This window comes from Uloborus diversus, chromosome 5 (assembly GCF_026930045.1).
Source record: "Uloborus diversus isolate 005 chromosome 5, Udiv.v.3.1, whole genome shotgun sequence".
NCBI lineage: Eukaryota > Metazoa > Arthropoda > Arachnida > Araneae > Uloboridae > Uloborus > Uloborus diversus.
In genome coordinates, this window is record NC_072735.1 from 183292877 (window position 1) to 183312255 (window position 19379).

The 19379-nt window shown below is 34.2% G+C and overlaps 1 protein-coding gene across 1 annotated transcript in view; it reads right to left on the reverse strand.

Annotated features, from left to right (window-relative positions):
- LOC129221961 (RNA-binding protein Musashi homolog Rbp6-like) overlaps positions 1-19379 on the reverse strand; it is a 369344-nt gene that overhangs the window by 131728 nt on the left and 218237 nt on the right. The window lies entirely within an intron of this gene.

The window sequence follows — 19379 nt, forward strand, 5'->3', positions numbered from 1 at the left end:
CTACCTGGTGCTAGCACCCCCAGAGGTATCGTTTCACTTGGAGGACATTGAGACTACGAGCATATTTAACGTCGCCCAGTCCCCTTTAATGACGCCGGTGGATCTTCGACCATCGAGGTTCGAACTCAGGACCCTCCGGCCCCGAATCCGGCACTCTACCGATCGGGCTACCACGGTCCCTGTTTGAAGAGTGAGTAAAATATTCTGTGTGTTATGATGGTTATTACAATTTGTTTTGCAGTAAAGAATTCAATTGATAAGAAAATGTTTTTCTATTTGCTTCCTGATTCTTACGAGCATCTAAGATTAATCGTCCCGACAACTCAAAGCAGCGGAAGGCATTAGTTTTACTTCAGTTTCCACCGATAGATGGTATCACGAATCTATATTCACCTTCACAATTTAGGCATAGTTCTGAAAGGAAAAGATCGGTGTTAGTAGATCGGTTAGGCATACCACTCATAGCTAGAGAGACGCAGGTTCTATTACTGCCTATCAAATTTTCTCGCGTACGCGGATGATGAGTAGTGCATGGGGTATATCTATCGAGGTCACAATGTCCAACATGTTTCTACTTTAAATCAATTCTTTTGAAGGTAATCGGCTCTTTGTCTACATCAAGAGACAGATCTGTTTCCAAGGTCCCATCCCACCGGTAAAAGTATGTGTTGTGATAGGTGCAGGAGTTTAGAGCACTCTTCTCAGTTGGTATTTTTTGGCAAAGGGTCTTGAATCCAGAAATCAGCGATTTCAAATCCGATGCACCGACCGGTATTCTAAACTCGCTTCACTCAATCCGATTCACTTCACTCCGGGTGAATCAACGCCTTACGTCACTAGGTAAAACATCACATGACTTCCTTTTGCACCAATTTAAAGTTATTTCTCCATTATTGGCAATTTTAATGTGATTCAATAGTTAACTCTCTAAATATCATCAACAATGGCAAAATTGAAACCAGATTTAAAAAAACAAAATCGCCAAATTTGTCGCCAAGTTGGCGGCAAAACTTGGCGACCAAAAGACTGGCAATTAATTGCCAAGTGTTTACATAAACTATAATTCCACTTGAGTTTGCACTGAAATTAACATTGATTTCCCCCTAAAAGAACTCCTTTGGAACATTCGAATGCAACCAAAAGGAGAGGTACACAACTAGACTCCAAAAGGTCTACGTACCAAATTTCAACTTTCTAAGACATACCGTTCTTGAGTTATGCGACATACACACGCACATACGCACATACCGACGTCACCAGGAAATTCGTTGTAATAAACTCGGGGAATGTCAGAATGGATATTTTGGGTGTCTATACGTTGTTAGGTACTTATCCGCGTGCGGTCGGGTTGGAAAAAAACTCAACGTTCACTCGGGGGTGAGCAAAATGGAAATTAAGACCGAATTTTGAGTGAAATTTTTTTTCGCGAATACAATATACAATGCTTCCTTTTTTGTAAAAGGAAGTAAAAAATGATCATCTCCGACCTTTTTGAAGGTATGAGGAAGATCCGCAAGATAGTTCAAGTGAACTGAGAACAGTTTTTGTTACCAACAGAAAGTAGGCTTTGATTCACGTGGTGCGAAGTGAATCGGACTGCATTATGGTTCCAAGCAACCCACTACCATTTCTTTTCTTTCCATTTTTTCTGCCATTTCATTCATAAGTTTCAAAGAAATGTTTTTATAGAAGTTGGTTTATTGAAATAAAAGGAGAAGGGGATAACTGATAAAGCAAAATGTTGTGATAGGAATGTTCCTGGTTGTCGAATCCTGAACATAAACTCTTTATAATGATAATGTCTTTGATCCTTTTAAAAGCCTCTGGTTCTTCGGAAAATGCCCAATGGAAAAGAAACGTCTCCATCTCGTAGCAAAATTTGAGTTTAAATTATCACCAGTTTCATCATTTTTAGAACCCAAATTTTCCTTGTTAGGACAGAAATTCAGTTTTAAAGGAATCCCGATACATTATTATTCATCGGAGAATGCAATACCAACACTGTTTCTACTTTAACTAACTAAAAGGCACTAACATCTCTCGTACCCCTCTGCTCACGAGCTCACGTGCTCATTGGACGTCATTTGTTCTACAAGTGAAGCAAGCTTATTTTCTCCACTATGTTCTTATTTAAGGCCAAACTAGTGTAGAAGTAAACAACAAAAAGTTTCAATGAATGTATACGAATTTCGGTATTCTGCAAGATCCGGATGTTTTGCCATCATGAACTTAGAGTTTTTCGGCATAAAGAGAAAGTACCAAACATATATTTCAGTTCCACGTACTTTCACTTTGTGAAGAAAATTTCAGAAGCAGACCCGTCATTAAGGGGCTCTGCCCCCCCCCCTGGTTTGGAGAAGTAAAAGTTTTTTTTTCTTATAAGTAGGTGTAGCTTTTGTTGTTTTTCGATAAAGTATGCATTAAGTGTACACTCTTTGCCTCTCCCCCTTGAAAACATTCGAAATGACGGGCCTGCTTTTAAGGTATGACATGTTTGAATTGCTTTAATTTAAAGGCAAAATAAAATAAAAAATCAAGTTTGACAATAATGCCCATTCTTCAACTACAATGGTACAGCGAACTAAGCTTTCTCAACGAAAACTATTTGCATTAAATATACTATGGTTACCCTCTATAAAAATTTAATATAACAACAAGTTAGACTTTTTTCCAAAGTAGGGATTTCCGAGAGCCTTCACCAGATACAAGTAAAAACACGAATTTCGCAAATAAAAATTCTTCCTAGTACTAATCGTGAAAACAAAACAACACATTTCTCTTTCTTTTAAAAAATTGCAAACATAAAAGCAGAAAACGGGAATTAAATTTTCCGAAAGACAACGATGTTCGTGAAATACGATTCGAGTCATCTCAGGGGCATTTTGCAAACATATTTATAATTATTACGGAAGTTGTAAGTCACGAGTTACATTTCTCGTACGTTTTCTTCAAACAAATAAAACAATATCCCTTTAGGCTCTGAAAACAAATCCTTCCTCGTTTGGAATTCCCATCGATTGTTATGCAGGTGACAAACACCCCGGAACAGGAGGAACGATTAAATCCCCGAGAAGCAGCACGTGGCATGCAACTCAACTCCTCTCGCCGGAATACATTGGCAGCGAATTCGGTTTCCCGCGCTAATGTCTCTTCGAATTCGTAGATAAACTAGCCGAAGTTGTTTTTCTCTAAAAAAAGGAAAAAAAGGGGGTGGAGTTGGAAATGTCGTTAGATTTTTTTTTTCAACTCTGGAAAAAAAAAATCGTTTTCGAAGGCTGTTGTTTTACAACAACTTGGAACTTCTTTTTAAAGGAAAAGGAATAGAGACCGCAGTGAGTTAAAAAAATATTAGCACATTGGGTAGCAGCTGAGAGACGAAACAGACCTGGAATTTAGTCTACTGTTTTATTTCTTGAAGAAAAAATATGTGTCTCCAGGGTGGAGTAAGACAGTTGGCTTACTTTTGCGGTAGTTGTTTTTGCGTTAGTATTTCGAAAGCAGTCATTCTTAAACTGTTCTTTATAGAACTTCCTGCGGTCGTTGCTTTAACGAAATGCTGGCCAGACCCGAGTTTCTCAGTCTTGATATTCTGTTTGAGGATTCCCAACCAGAAGGATATCTTTTAACGAAAATAAATAAATAAATAAATAACCAAATGCATCAGATGTGAGTGGGGGCTCCCTCAAAATATGTTTCCAGAGACATATCATGTAAGATCTAGCTTCATGACGCGAAAATACTAAGTAAAATTATAGCCAGGTTAAATTACATAACAGAGATACGGAACAACACCACTTAGTATTTTTTTCCTGTATCGCATGTACTGGTTTGTTGTACCTGGTATATCGCACGTCGCAGGCTTACATAACTGCGAGATGCATGGGGCACCTTTTTGGTTAAAACGTTGTGGTGCCAGAGTCACCCCTTTAAGGGTGCGATTTGTCTACCTACGGTACCCTTTAGGGCCAGGAAAGAGCCAAATGGCACCCTTAGAGGTGCAGTGGAGTGTCATATGGAACTAACTGGCATCTCTAAAAATCCCATTGGGGTACCATAAGCACTTGTAAGAACGTGCGTCTAGTTCTACAACGTTTCACCCTAAAAGGTGCCATATGCCAAATGCAGCTTTAACATTGTTGGGTAAAAGAAAACGGAATAATTGGAAGCAGCTTGAGTATTGTACGTAGTAAATATTGCGTAAATACCTGATGTTAAAGGAAATATGATTTCATTTACTTACAACCAAAATTCAAAAAAAAAAAAAAAGAATACTTTTTTTGTTTGGAGAAAGAGCTTAATAAAACAAAATATAAGAGCAAAATAGGTATTTAAATGAACGTTCCGGCTTTCTTAGACTTTAAAGTGCACATAACATTTCATATAAACATAATTAAAAATTATCTTAGACAGAATTGTCCAAAAATTAAAAGAAAAGAAACTTTACATTGTCAGAAAAAAAAAAAGAATATTAAAATTACAATGGGAAAAAAACATTTTCAAACGAAACAATATCAATATTTTGTCGCGTAATTTTTTGCAAGAATCACATCTTTAATCCTTTCAGCAATAAATTCCACCAGCTGTTTGCATTCAAGGCTACTGATACTGCTTCCATACCCTCTTCAATGCGACAATGAGTTCAATTTTGTTAGCGGGCCCTAGGATGTTGAACTTTTTCTTTTAGATTTGACGATGCCACAAATTTTTGATGGTATTGAGATAGGTAGAGTTGCTAAGCTAGTTTAATACCGAAATTCTCTTTTCTGCTTAAAATCTAGGAGTCGATTTAGAAATGTGACACGAAGAGGAATCTTGCTGAAAGATAAATATGTCTCTGCTGTGCCTCAGAAAATAGTATCATGCAATAATTCAGTATATCTTGATAAACAGCGAAATTCACACATTGTTTTAAGATACATACAATTACCTAGTTCCATCTACTTTCACTCTCATGCATCCCCACACTATAAAGGATGTCTCGATTTAAGAGAACGTCTTACACAAGGTTTTTTAAGCGCTTCACTTCTCGAATACCAAACGTGAACACCTCTTTCTTCGACAGATATTACAAATAAATATTCATCACTGAATAAAATACCCTCTCTGTCTTGTTGCTACTAAGTGAGCTCCTCTTTGCTCCAGGAGAGTTGGTCACATATCTACATTATGTTCATCTTTAGTTGTACTTCAATTGCAATTGCAGTTTATGCGATTGTCCAAGTGTTGTTGGCTTGGACACGATAACTATAGATTCTTTTTAACACTTATGTATGTAAGAGGCAGTTTTAAAACGATGATTTTGGACGATTTACTTTAATTTGAATTTATCTCTATGAGTTGTTGCAAGCTTCTACCTCATTTATTTCGGTTAATTTTTTAATTGGTCGGTCCATCAATATTCTTTTGAAATCTTCGAGAAGGTAGATAGTAAATAGCTCTTTTAATGCAAGATTAACTGTTTTTTTTTCTAATTTTAAACTTGATACAGTAAGCAGCTTCCTTGTTTCCGATTTTATCAAGTTGAAAACCCATTTTTAGCAAAAGAATAGCGTAAAATGTTCCGGACACCAAGTTTTATACTTGTTGCACCTACGCAGTTAACAGGTATGCAAATACTTCCGCTACGTTTCAAATTCTCATTAAATGAATTGATTATTCTAATTTTTTGACTCATATAAAAAATCAACTTAATTTTCAAACGAACCGTAAATTGTTAAAATAATACCTTTAAAGTTGTTGAAATTGTTTTACCCATTCATAAATAACTAGCTTTACTTGGTTTAATTGGCGTACATTCATTTTACCCGACACACAAACAAATTTTCTTTAAACGATTCTGATATTCTATTTTTTTGAATTTGGGTTGTACAAACACTCTGAAGTAAAATTTCTCATACACAGTTTCTCTCAGAGAGTATGGTCTTGATTACAGTGCATAAGATTTTACTTCTGAATTCGCTCTAAAGAAAGGAAAGGATTAAAAGCTGAAACATTATTTTTTTACCCCATTTGGGTTGTTTCCCATTTTTTAAAAATATTTTTTTCTGAAAGAACATGGTCGAAAACATGGGATGAGTTCCTCTATTTTCTTAATTTTGACTTATTTTCACTCTTAAAAAAATCTTAAAAGACGCTCAGTTTCTGTTTTCATTTTCGTTGCTGACGTCATAAATGAACAAATCACTTGGGCTACCAGAAAAAAGCGTCAGGAAATTACCAAACTTCGCCAAATGAATAATTTATGTAACTAACAATTCTCGTTCCGCTAATAATTGCTCGCAGTGAAAAATCACCAAAAGACGATATCTCGCCAGAAAGGACAAGCACTCCGATCGCTTCGATTCAATATAGATGTCTTCACATTAAAAATCGTTTAAAAACTTGATATTAAGGGGACGCGATACCAAACATAAAATATATATATATATATATATTCATTTTAACTCAAAACTTTTTATTATTTTACGTTTATGATTTAATACAATAAAACAATTTAGCAAAAAAAGCCGTGTTAATTCATTATTTATTATAAAATTTAAAATTCTTAAATTTTTGAAAAGTTTTTTAAAACGCTATCTTCTTCTACAATTTTTGTCGTATCGAATCCATTCTTTTTTTAAAACACTATTCAAACACTTTTGCATAAAACTAGGTATTTTTTAAAACATCAGAGCTATAGAAAAATATTTATGATTTTTTTATACGGTATGTCTAAAAAATTGGTAAAAATCTCTTATTTTAAAGTTTGATTTAAAAACAAAAAAAAACTGTATCACTTAGAGTTTCAAAAATACCCAATTATGTGAGGCAAATACTTATAAACACTAGGGCTCGACCGATGGCATTTTTTGGCCGATGGGCCGATGCCGATTGTTGGCCGATTGTTCAAAGATGGCCGATGGCCGATTGTTTTCTCCAAATGGCCGATTGCCGATGGCCGATGGCCGATGTCGTTGGCCGATGGCAAAAAAAAAAAAAAAAAAAGAAAATAGTAATAAATTGATAAGACTGTTAGGGATTTAAAGGATCATTGATTCATTTCACTTTACTCCCTTTCTACGAATAAGGAATTGTAATTATGAAAAAAAAAATCAGATTTCGACCTAAATTTCTATTTTACAATCACCCAATTTAAACTTCACAAGTTTTTTCGGCACATCTGTACATGCATATGTACCTAAGAATATATAGATGACCGAAATCTTCATTTTGAACGCCTCCTTAGTTAATTATCGCAAATTCTCTTGTGATGTCTTCATGCGCGTAAACTTACGTCACTCAAAAACGTTATGAAATAGTAAATTGAAAACTCATACGTACGTAGTATCATCTAAAAGTTCGAGGACAAGTGGTTTAAAACCTTACCCTGAATAGTTCACATTACCGAAGTACATCTATCTACAAAATACTCACCTTGAATGACTATGCACTTCTGCCAACGTTGATGTGACAAACAAATAACATAACGTTTCGTCGGACTTAGCTGCGTGTGACTTTTACCTGTTCCCAGAAAAAAAAAAAAAAAAAAAAAACATTTGCATGGACGCCGCTTCTTCCATCAGGAGAAGATAAAGCTGCATTACAGAAGGTAGCAAAAAATGACTTCCAGGAGTGTTTCCAAGAGTTATATGAAAACTGGCAGAAGTACATAGTCTCTCAAGGTGCCATTTTGAAGATGGATGTGCTTAGGTAATGTGAACTATTTTGGGTAAGGTTTTATACAGCTTGTCCCCCGAAATTTTGGATCGTACTACGTAAAATCTGCATAGGGTGTAGTTATGCTTCTCCTTTTTTGACTGATGTATGATGGAAGAGAAAAAACATCAAAAATAAATAAATAAATTAATTAATTAATAAAATAAAATAAAATAAAAATAAGGGAAGAAAAACAAAGAGACTGTTTAATAACCAATTGGCTTTTTTTTAATTGAACATATAACTAGGATTTCAGTAATATTGTAATAATGTAAGGATTTAGGTACACTAAACATCGTTAAAAACATTAAATTATGTTGTCTAATCATTCAAAAAAAATTAAGAATAAAACTATGAAACCGTCAACAAATTACGCAATTAAAGTGGAAAGATTGCACGTAGACATTTTTAGTCATCAAATTAAACAAAAAAGGGAACAGATAAATTATAATATTAAATCATAATAAGAATATTTTTATACTTATTTAAAATTTATGAAAGGAAAAATTTGCATTTTTCATAAAAGCTATAATCGTGACATAAATTTTGCGAAAAAAAAAAAAAAAGAAATAGCCATGAAAAGAGCGAGGTTCTTAAAACGCAGCCACAATAAACAAACTCAATATTTACATCAAGTTAATAACTGAACACATATACTACTTGATCTGATGTTTTCACACGTAATATTGAACAATTTGATTGTTTAATCTTTTATGAAGCACTACAAACAAGTTCAAATTAAATTTTGAAATTTAACATTAATTTTCTGAAATTTAAAAAATTGCATAACAGAAAATCCTTGAAACTTATCTATAACATATTATTAAAAATATGATGAAAACGAAAGTAACTTATTCATTTATTTTATATATTTATATAAAAAATAGTTACTTACAACAGAAAAAAAAATCGATCGCTATTAATGATGCAAAAAAGATGGCGCATTACGAAATATAGGTGAAACAAGTATAAGAAATACGCAAAATGATATTTCTTGACCAAAATAAATAATCGCTAAATATTTAAGAAGTGCTTGAAACGACGAGGATGGGTTAGGGGGGGGGGTCACCCTCTGATTTTGGAGTGACTCACAACATTAAACTTCGGCCTCATTTTTTTAGTACAGAACCGCTACCACCAACGCCTCAGAAGAGTTTCTGAATCTACTTCAGCACTTTCGAAGAAAAAATTCAAAAGTCCCTTTGGTTTCCGAATTATGTTTCCATTCAAAACGTCTTTAATCAATTTCTGACAACACTAGAAAAAGCTTGAAAAAAGATCTCTAATTTTATGAATGGTATTAGTTGTAAACAACTCAGAAATTGTTCGATTTGGAGGAGGGGCACGCAAGTGTTCTCAAAAATACAAAAAAATAATCGTAAAAAATAAAGTTCAAAATAATAATAAACATTGAGCAGAAAAACCCTATTAAAACTTGCACCCGGGTATGCTTTGACGTGCAGTGGCGGATTTAAAATATAGCAAATGTTGCGATTGCGCGAGAGGCCCCATAACCATAAGGGAACCGTAGGAGTTACAAAAATGCTTATGATAAATGTTTTACAACTTCTGTGCTAGAGAAATAGGGCCCCAAGATGTATTTCGACGGGCCTCAAAAGTGTAGCTCCGCCGAAGCAATACAGAAAAGACTGCATTACTGTGATTCATATTACGAATATCGAAAAATTAAAAAAATTACCGTTGTTTCAAGTGGAATCTAACAAAATGAAACAAAACCGGTTTCGCCATCTCATATTTGTTTCCATGGTCTCCAATTCGGCAATATATCGCCGAATGATTGTCAGTCTGAGACGCTATATTAGTTTTGCATTGAAATAAGTAATTAATAGCCACAAAAAATGAGTAAATAGGCTTTTTAGAACCCCCGATCGAAAACAAAAAGTGAAGTACACAACTGGAACGTGCGCACACCCCACATGCGAAAATTTAGTCTCCGACAGTTTACCATTTTTGAGTTATGAATTATGAGAGATACATACGTACATCCAGCCGCAAGAAACAACGCAACAATTAACTTATTTGGTACCTGAATGCTGTATAAAAAACTCTTTCAGGGGTGACTAAAATAGAAATTCATACTGAAATTTAAGTAAACAATTTTATATGAAAACAATAACTCCCTTTACTTTGTATTAAAAAGTAAAACAACAAAGGTCATTTTTTTTTCAAAAACAACGGCCAATTCCATCGGCTTTTCGATGTTTTTAAGGCCGATGGGCCGATGTTTCCTGCAAGTTAGCATCGGCCGCCGATGCCGATGCCGATGGCTAAATTGTTGAACCATCGGCGCCGATGCATCGGTCGAGTCCTAATAAACACATGCAAAAAATTTCAAATTGCTATCTGAAATACAAAAAAAAGCCTTTGCACTTTAAATACACCAAAACATGTAAAAATTAGAAACTGAGAAAAACGCATTTAAAGTTTTCAATGGATGTGAACTAGCGGAGGAAATTTAAAGGGATCCCAGCAGACATGATGTTACGAAATCGGTTCTAACTTTTTTCCCTTTTAATGTTTCAGAATAAGATTTAGAACATACAAAGAAAACAGTTGAAGGATCATTTTAAGACTAAAATTTAAAAATCGACAATTTAAAGAAAATTTCACATTTTTTCGGTATTGCATCCCCTTAAAAAAAATAATTGAAAATCAAATGTTGGGGAGATAAAAGTATGTTCTGGGTCCACGTTATTTTTTTTTCTTGCTTATTGTATCAATTTCAGTGAGTAAAAGTTTTACGTTTGACTGAAGGAAACTTTCTATACCAGGTGAAAGAAGGAAAAAAGAAAAGTAGAAAGAAAAAATTAAAAGTCGAAAACACAACCGCATATATGTGAGTGGGTGTAGTTTTTGATATTTATGAAAGCCGGGAAAGTAATTTTCCTCTCCGCACACCCCTAAATAACAAGATTGCATTGTCTAGAAAAATTTCAACCCTAAACAAAAATAATCTTTTATAATTAACATCCTACAATATTCAAAGCGAAGAAGGTTTTAAAAGCATTCCATCGAGCTCTGTCTTCTTTTAAAGCTCACAAGTAAAAAAGTCATGTCATGCAATCTCCTGCATTTATAATTACCATTGCATCTTAACTTTTGAATTGTCGTCAGAGAAATAAATAATCCAAACGATTGAAATAAAACACTAAAGATCAAAAGAAGAATATGTGCTCGAAACTTTATTTATTACCTAGAGGCGTATTCTTTGATTTTAGGACTGTTTAAGTTCTTGATGGCTTCAGAAATCGAGACAACTAACCTCAACTCCACCAATTATTCGAATCCATTAGAGCGTGGATAAAGAAAAATTCTTGCTTTTAGTTCACATCCGAAAGAAAGAAAAAAATATTTAGTTGTGTGCACTTGAAAGCACTTCAGATTTTGTGGATGCTTCTGTAAAATGCATTTTGTAAATATAGAGGGAGGTTAAAATTTATTCATTTTGATAAACCTCGGGAATTCATCTCCTGATTTTCTGGTTTCAGCTGAAAGGTTTTGAAGATTAATATGATAAATCGAACACCGTTTGGCTTTTGTAAAATGCAAATTTGGATATATGTTTGAATGCACTGAAATAACTTACAGTTCAATACTTTTCCAGGAGTTGAAATAAGTGAATTCGGAACATGTTAAGAGACATGAATATTGTTAAACTGCTACTGCAAGATGATTCAATATTAAACAAGAAGACGAGACTTCTATAAAATATATCTTTGTTTTCAAGCAAAATCTTCAATTTTCAATTAATTGCTAATGCCAAGTTAATAACAAAAAATTCAATGATAAAAATAAAAGAAAAAAAAATATGGCAGACGTGAATGCTTGATTAATGGTCGTGTTGAACATGACAACGGAGCTCAAAGCGGGTTTTGAACCGCGAACCTTCGGCATGCGAATCAAGAGCTTGACCACTAAGCCAAACGAAGCTCAGGATTAGCAGGTAAAGTTAGGCATTTTGTTCTTTGAACGTAGACCACAACACTACTTTCATTCGGTATTTGAGGATGTAACATTCAAAAAAGTTTCATGGTAATCTAACAATTTTCTGCACAATCAAAAAGCTTTTTCTCCAATATGCAACACGAATCTGCAGCAAATGGCATTTTTTCTAACTCATTTAAGTTAAAGTAATAAGATTTTTCTGAAAATTCTGCTAAAATATTCCTAATAATTTAGTTATTAAACTTGAAATGTTAAAATTAGTCGCTATTTTTATCGATTCGTTGTGATTCAATTTTATTTGATTGGGTTTATAAATAGACTATTGGCACTCGCACGGCTTTGCCCGTAGTAGAAAATAAAAAGGTCTTTTGGTTCGCCTGTATATTTACAAATAATGTATGATGAATTTCTCGCCAATTGGCTTGCTCATGTTACGGTTCCACGTTGTGATAACTTGGTAATTTACTCGTCCATCTTATGATAATTTTGCTCGGGAAAATGTTCTTAACATTGGAATAGAAACAGAACAAATCGAATTTTCGAAAAATCGCTTCGAGGTGCACACCCCCATGCTACAAACTAATTATATGCCAAATTTCATTTAAATTGGCTGAACGCTCTAGGCGCTATGCGCGTCACAGAGATCCGGACAGAGAGACTTTCAGCTTTATTATTAGTAAAGATTAAACCCCTCACGTACGATAAAGCTACCGTATGGAGGAGGATCAGTTAAAAAAGTTGTACAGTGAAAAGGTGCCTGTAAAATTCTTCTACATACATAGTAGAGGCAAAAAAAGACAATTTAAAAAGCTAATCAGGGTCGAACTTTTTAAAAACTAACTTTTCATATTTGTCACTAATAAATAAATAAATAAATAAATAAAAAACAATAATAAAAATTAAAAAAGAAAATAGTTTGAATTCTGAGATTTTAAATTCAAATTATATTTTTCGCTATCACGAATTGCGATAGGACTCTACTGGTATGGTTTTTATCGCAACCATAATTTCACAATTCAAGACACCAAAATTCAAATGAATATCAGATTGTGAATGCCGGATGTTTTGTGCTGGACACCATTTTTCGCGTAAAATGGGTTGTATATAGTCGAGAAGATTGTTTATAAATAATTCGATTCCAAGACACGTGGATCCCACGGTATTATAAGCATAGCAAAATAAAATCAAAGGACGGATGTCAATCAACGGTCGAGTTAAAACAATAAGCAATTCGTGATTTCCCAAAACAAAAATCTTATTACTTTGGAATAACTGTCTGAAAAAATCGGATGTCAAAAAAAGGGCAGAAAGAAAGAGAATTAACTAAGCAAGAAAAAGCAAAAGAAAATGCAGCATTTACCCATTTTAACAACTAAACGCATTACATTTGTTGCCATATTCAAACGCATCTGTCAAACTTCACCTCTCAACCGGTTGCCAGTTGTGATTGATGATGTTCGCATTTAATTGCGGAATTCGAGTAAGCAACAATCAGTCATTAGCAACGTGTCGCCATTTTGCGTGTCTGAAATTGTTACAGCCTATAATAACTAAAGATTGTAACAAACGAATTATTTCTCAATTAAAGGTTGAAGCTGCCTTAAACACATGTTTATTTGAAGCGTTTAACGGGGAGAAGAACAATTCTTTATTATAGAATTTACACACTAAGCTTTAATCCCATGCTCTAATCTTGCTAATAAATCCATCCTCAATTTATATACCAACCTTTTTGAATTTTTTAAAGCTTTGATATTTCTTCGTATCGACGATATTTAAACGTACCATTTCATTTAATCGTCATTAAGTACAAGAATTCTCGTATATATAATAGCCAATAATCGAGTAATGCTCCTGACGTCATCAACAATTAAAAACGCGCCAAGTCATGATAATTTGATAATATGAGGAAGTGAGAAGCAAAGGGATGTAAGTGGACATTTTCAAATATTGAGTAAAACGCGTTTAAAGACTGGCTCTTAGGTCATTAAAAAGTTTTTCTAAATTATGCTGTATAGCAGCAACTACCAGGGCTACTAGTACCATAGTTAGCGCGTGTTTGAGTGGTTGTCTTTTCTGGCGAGTTATCGCGTTGGTGATTGTTCACTGTGAGAAATTATTAGCGGCACATGAATTGTTTATAAAATAACATATTATTTTCTGCAAATTTGGCGAAATCCGAAACTTTGCTGTGGTTACCCAAGCAGTGCAACAATGACAAATCCGATCCAAAATGGCTAAACTTAAGCTGATGGCGTCGGCCTATCTATATAGCGGCTCTACACCTACGTGCACTGGTTATCTCCAAATTTTTAATTTTGCCACTTACATCCCTTTGCTTCTTACTGCCTCATACGTTTTGGTAATGTATAGCATTCAGGGAAAGGCTTTATTGCAACGAGGCTGAACTGGATCCGGTCACTTAACTATTTTACTGGTAAGACTGTCATTTCAGGAGGATGAAGATACGAAAAAGTGGTCAACGATGAACGTTATCTACTGGAGAAGGGTTAATCCACTAGTGTTAGGGTTAAATGTCAATCAACAAAATATCACTAAACAGGCAATGACTTCGTTAGAAGCAATTTTCCTTCGTCATACTTTGACGGGCGACTTTCTAGTTTTTACATGTTGAGTTACCAGATCTTTCATGACGAATGCTAGCACAATAGTGTTAGCATCATCTTTTCGTCATTTTGAAGACGGCAAAGATATTGCAATGGTATGAGTGAAAACATAGCTAGTTCTTCTGTTCACTTCTATTTTGAAAGATCTATCATAACATAAAATGTTTTTTGTTAGGGTTATCTGTGCTCGTCCAGAGCTCGAAGTCCAGAGCTCGAATACACTACCTTGCGATGATTAACAACACTAAAGAAAAAGGTAAAGCATTCCATTCCACGTGTTTTCTTTGGGGAAAATTACAGGTTTTAGACAGTTTATGATGTAATGTAATTTCAGAAGAATAGAAAAGAAACCTTCCCACAAACACGATGAAAAATTACTGTCATTCACTAAGCGTCAAAGCAAGTTATAAGTTACGGCGTGTGTTTGTTTTACCTTTTTCATCCGCCATTACACAGTGACTGCAGCGCCCTCTATAGTTTATTGGAGTTGCGAATTGCTTCGTTCATTTGTATAAGCAATTTTCACCCGTCATATCTTAACGGGTGATTTTCTAGTAAGATAATAACTAATTTTTATTGCTTCTTCCTTTCAATTGACTCTTCCGTAGTAATAAAAAATACTTGAAATAGATTTTCTACGAATTTGATAATGTGGAAAAAAAAAAGGGTTAGAGCTCTTTCGAGCTGAAACAAAATCGCTTTCAAGCTCGTAGTGGTTTCCGCTTCAGAAGAATTTAGGTCTATGGACACTGAAGGCAATGAAATAAATTTCTCCAGCTACTGTTGCATTTAGAAATCGACAAAAACTAAGATGGAGTATTACGCGCACTCTTATAAATTTAATTCCATGCTTCATTATCTATTTACTTTCGTACCCCAGCAAGTGCTTCCAGAAATGAAGATGGATCTGTATTCTCTCCTAACATCGGTCCCGAATTCGAATAGAAAGAAAAATCGAACTTTTTGCGATGTTCCGAGAGAATGAAGTGGAAAGTACAGATGAAAGTTTGATGATACTCAAATTTTTTTACGCCGCCATTGCTTGCTGGGCAAAAAGAGGGCGCTTTTATCTCTCTCCGTCTCCAAGTAAAAGGTCCGAATGCTGCTGGCTCCAGGTCTAAAATAGATAAATCCCAAATAAATGGTAAAACAAGGCCAATCTTCGAAGAAACTTATCCAAAAAGAGAAGTAATAAAAATGAATGTCGGAGTACGTGCGATATATCTTGCGTAAGAGCGAAATTGTTGTCAAGGAAACTTTTTTTTTTCTGCTTGGAACATTTTTACCTGTTTTCGGATGAAGTCCAACTGCTCTACAGTATTCGATATATATATTTCTAGAAATAATGTCGGGAGAAAATAAATATACTCCTATTGATTGGATATCTTTTCCTGAAGAAAAGAAATCATTTCGGTCAGTTGGAGCATTTTTGTTATAAGGAGAAATTTGCTGAGTGCTGAATGGATAACGATGTACTCAATCATTTCGGTATGAGAAATAAGCAAGGGGTAGAATGTTTTTTTTTCCCTCAGAGGACGTAATTGAACATAGAGTTTAATTCGAACGTATATTATCTAAATTGAAATACAATGGTCACTGCTGCAGCAAATTTATCGGTTAGTGAAAACAATCATTGTTCGCCTCAGAAAAGTAATGAACGAGGTGAATTAATATGTTTGAAATTCAGCCTCATGTAAGAACCTTTGCCAAAGTATAAGCAATAACTCACACCAGATTGTAATTGTGCCCCCTCCCCCCCCCATAAAAAATTCAGAACAATTGTAGCTTAAATTGCTGAGTAGCGAGAAGTGTTTGTCTTTATATCAAAACTACTTTATATTCGCAACCACGGAATAGTTCTAGCCATTTTTTAACTTACACCCTATGTCATTATACCTGCGTTTTACTTCCGGTTGCCAAAAACGATGAAAAATAATCTATATAAATAAAACAAAGAATATATGTGTATGTGGGTATATGTATGTAATGTATGTTCCCAAAACAAATCCACAGTTTATGTCGAATCTGGATCAAATTTGGCAGGGAGATACTTGGACATCCGAGAAAGAACGTAAGGGGGTTTTCAAACGACAGAAAAGTACCGAACTATTCGAATTTTAATTTTAAGACCCGAAAATGGCATTGAATGGCTCTTTCTATCTGAAATAGTTATCCGATTTTCTTACTTTCTGTCCCATTCGAAATCCCGCAAAAAATACGCCTGAAATTGATTTACCTTCTTCAAATTTAAATAAAGGAAAAAAAAAAAAAAAAACCAAGGCTTAAAAGTCACCGGGAAAAAAATAAAAGCATTTTTAAGCCTAATATGGAACAGCATTTTCATATCGGAAAAATTATCGTTTGCGCGATCTAATTTTAAATTAGCATAAATAAAACTATTCAGAAGGTTGCCATTTTTTTTTTCTCGACTGTGACTACATAAAATTTTGTTTTTTTTTTAGATAAAAATTTCCCCTTTTGATTATTATTTGGCGATTTTTCTTCTTTTTCTTTTTTTGCACTGCTAGCAGAAGATAATCAAGGATTTTAGTTGTATTTATGGAGGGTTGCGTTTAATTTTGATTTGAGGTTTTCTTTTTTTAAGAATGAATATTTTGAACGAAAATTTTTTACAGCATTTTTTTCTCTCTAATTGAAGCCTGATTTTTGAATCTGCGTCACTTGACATTACTTTTATTTTAGAAGTAGACAGTGCAAAGCCGGGCTACGAAGATGGTAGTAGTTATAAAGTTAAAGTTTTGTTAATAAACTTAACAAATTAACTTCAAGACTGAACTGACGCAAACATTTATTTATAGATTTTGCCCATTTTATACTTTTAAAATAGGAAAGTGTTTAAAAATTCTCTTTTTTATTTCACTTGTTAAGAATTGCTTTTAATTTCGAGTATACAAATTTGCAATTTTTGACCAGATAATGTTAAATAAAAGTTATTCTTTCATTATGAGTTATTCTTTACATTTATGTTGAGACAAAAGTCAAAGCTGTTGTTTTTATTTAAAAAAAAAGATAGGTAACAAGTAAATATGCTTTAAATTTCAAGAAGGGTTACCTGAAATACATTTCGAAACGAAAAAACCTTGAAAAAAAAAAATATATATATATATATATATTTTAATTCCAAAGACTATTTGTACAACCTTGGTTTAGACTGAAAAGTATGAAATAAAACAAGTACAAGATTTCATGATTACAACGCTCAAAAATTGCATTAGATCTTCATTTCTATACATTTAGGTAAAATATAAAGCAGACTATAAAATTTGATGTATAACTATAAATATTAACTAGGAAAACCATTTAAATGGAATAATTAGCTCAAGTCAAAAACATTCTGCCACTAATAATTATGAACTTTGTCAGAAAACGACCTATGCAGGAGCTGTACAATTAATCAAAATAAAGAGTGACTATTTGGTGCATTTATAGTTCCGTTTTGGCTATCGTAATTCAGAGTTATTATTTAGGTGAATATACTTTTTCTTTTTTAATTCTACAAACTTGATCCGGATAAGCCGGAGATCCGGATAAACAAAGAACGGATGAACGAGGTTCTACTGTACGAAAATTATGAAGTGGTTTCAAGTTACCCGAAGTGACTGAAGATTTTCTTTTTACCTGACTATTTTTCTTTAAAATATAACGAATTATTGAATAAGACACACTTGCTCGTAAGACATGATTTCCAAACTTGCAACGCAACAAGTCGTATCTTCATATATATAACAGTCAATGATCGGGTAACCCACGAGTTTCAACAACGAAACTCGCGCCACGTCATGATAATTTGATAATATGTTTCGGTAATGTTTAACACACAGTGAAAGGCTTTATTGTGACAAGGCTGAACTCAATCCGGCAATTTAACTGGTTTACTGGTAAGACTGTCATTTCAGGGGAATGAAGAAACGAAAAAGGGATCAACAATGAATGCTACCTTCTGGAGTTTAAGGTTAATCCACAGGAGTTAGGGTTTCAACAATCAAATTCACTTCTTTATGCAAGAAACAATAGCACAGTGAATTCCTGTTACAACTAATACCAACACAATAAAATATCCATTTTAGAATGAAAAAACAATGAACGCTATCTATTGGAATTAGGGTTAATCCACTGGAGTTAGGGTTTCAATTTCAACTATCAAAATATCACCAAACAGGCAATGGCTTCGTTCAAATGTAGAAACAATTTTCATCCGTCGTACCTTGACGGGAGATTTCCTAGTTTATGAAGATATCTCAAATCTTCACTGAAGGTCACGAAAAGGTGACAGCCATTCAATCCAAACAACGCAACAACTTTCCCGCCGCGTTAATCAAATCAGTCATCTCTGCAATCCTTCCGAAATGTCAGTCCGTATTCCTCCTCACGTATCTTTTTCAAACCTCCCTCATTTTATTTACGCATGAAATAAAATTGTTGCCGTTATTAATTACCCGAAGAAACTGTAGCCGTTAAGAAAGGAGAAAAATTCCGGCTATGTATCTTTTATTAGGAAAGACGAAAGCAACGTCAGAAACGGGCGCGTCGAACATTAGTAATGTCGGCGGCGTCCTTTTTTTATTGCAGTCACGCAGCCCATCCATCACGTTGTCAAAACGCACCATATTTTACGATGCGAAGACATTGTGATCGAAATGGCTTTGCGGGAATTCGAAATAATTCGAGTGTTTCGGCCGAATAAGAAGCCCAATTTCGTTAAAAAGTTAACGCGCCGAGCTATCGATTGGGGATAAATGAAGAATTAAAAAGATGGCTCGCTCATCAGCACATATGTGAAGATGCGTAGAAATATTTATTTGGAATCTTTGAGAGGTGACTCTTCAACCTTTTTTTTTTCCTTTTAATTCAAAATGTATTCAATAATGCATTTGTATCATTTGTAACAATTAAATCAAAACAAATCGGTGCGACCTTTGAATTAATTTATACATTGAATGAGTTGTTTTAAAATTTAAATGTTAATTTTTTTCGAGCATTTTTGTGCTATGTATTAGATGTTCCGGATCGTTAAAAAAGTAGATCGGCGGATACGGATCCGGACCCGGATCATTAGTGTCAAGATCCACG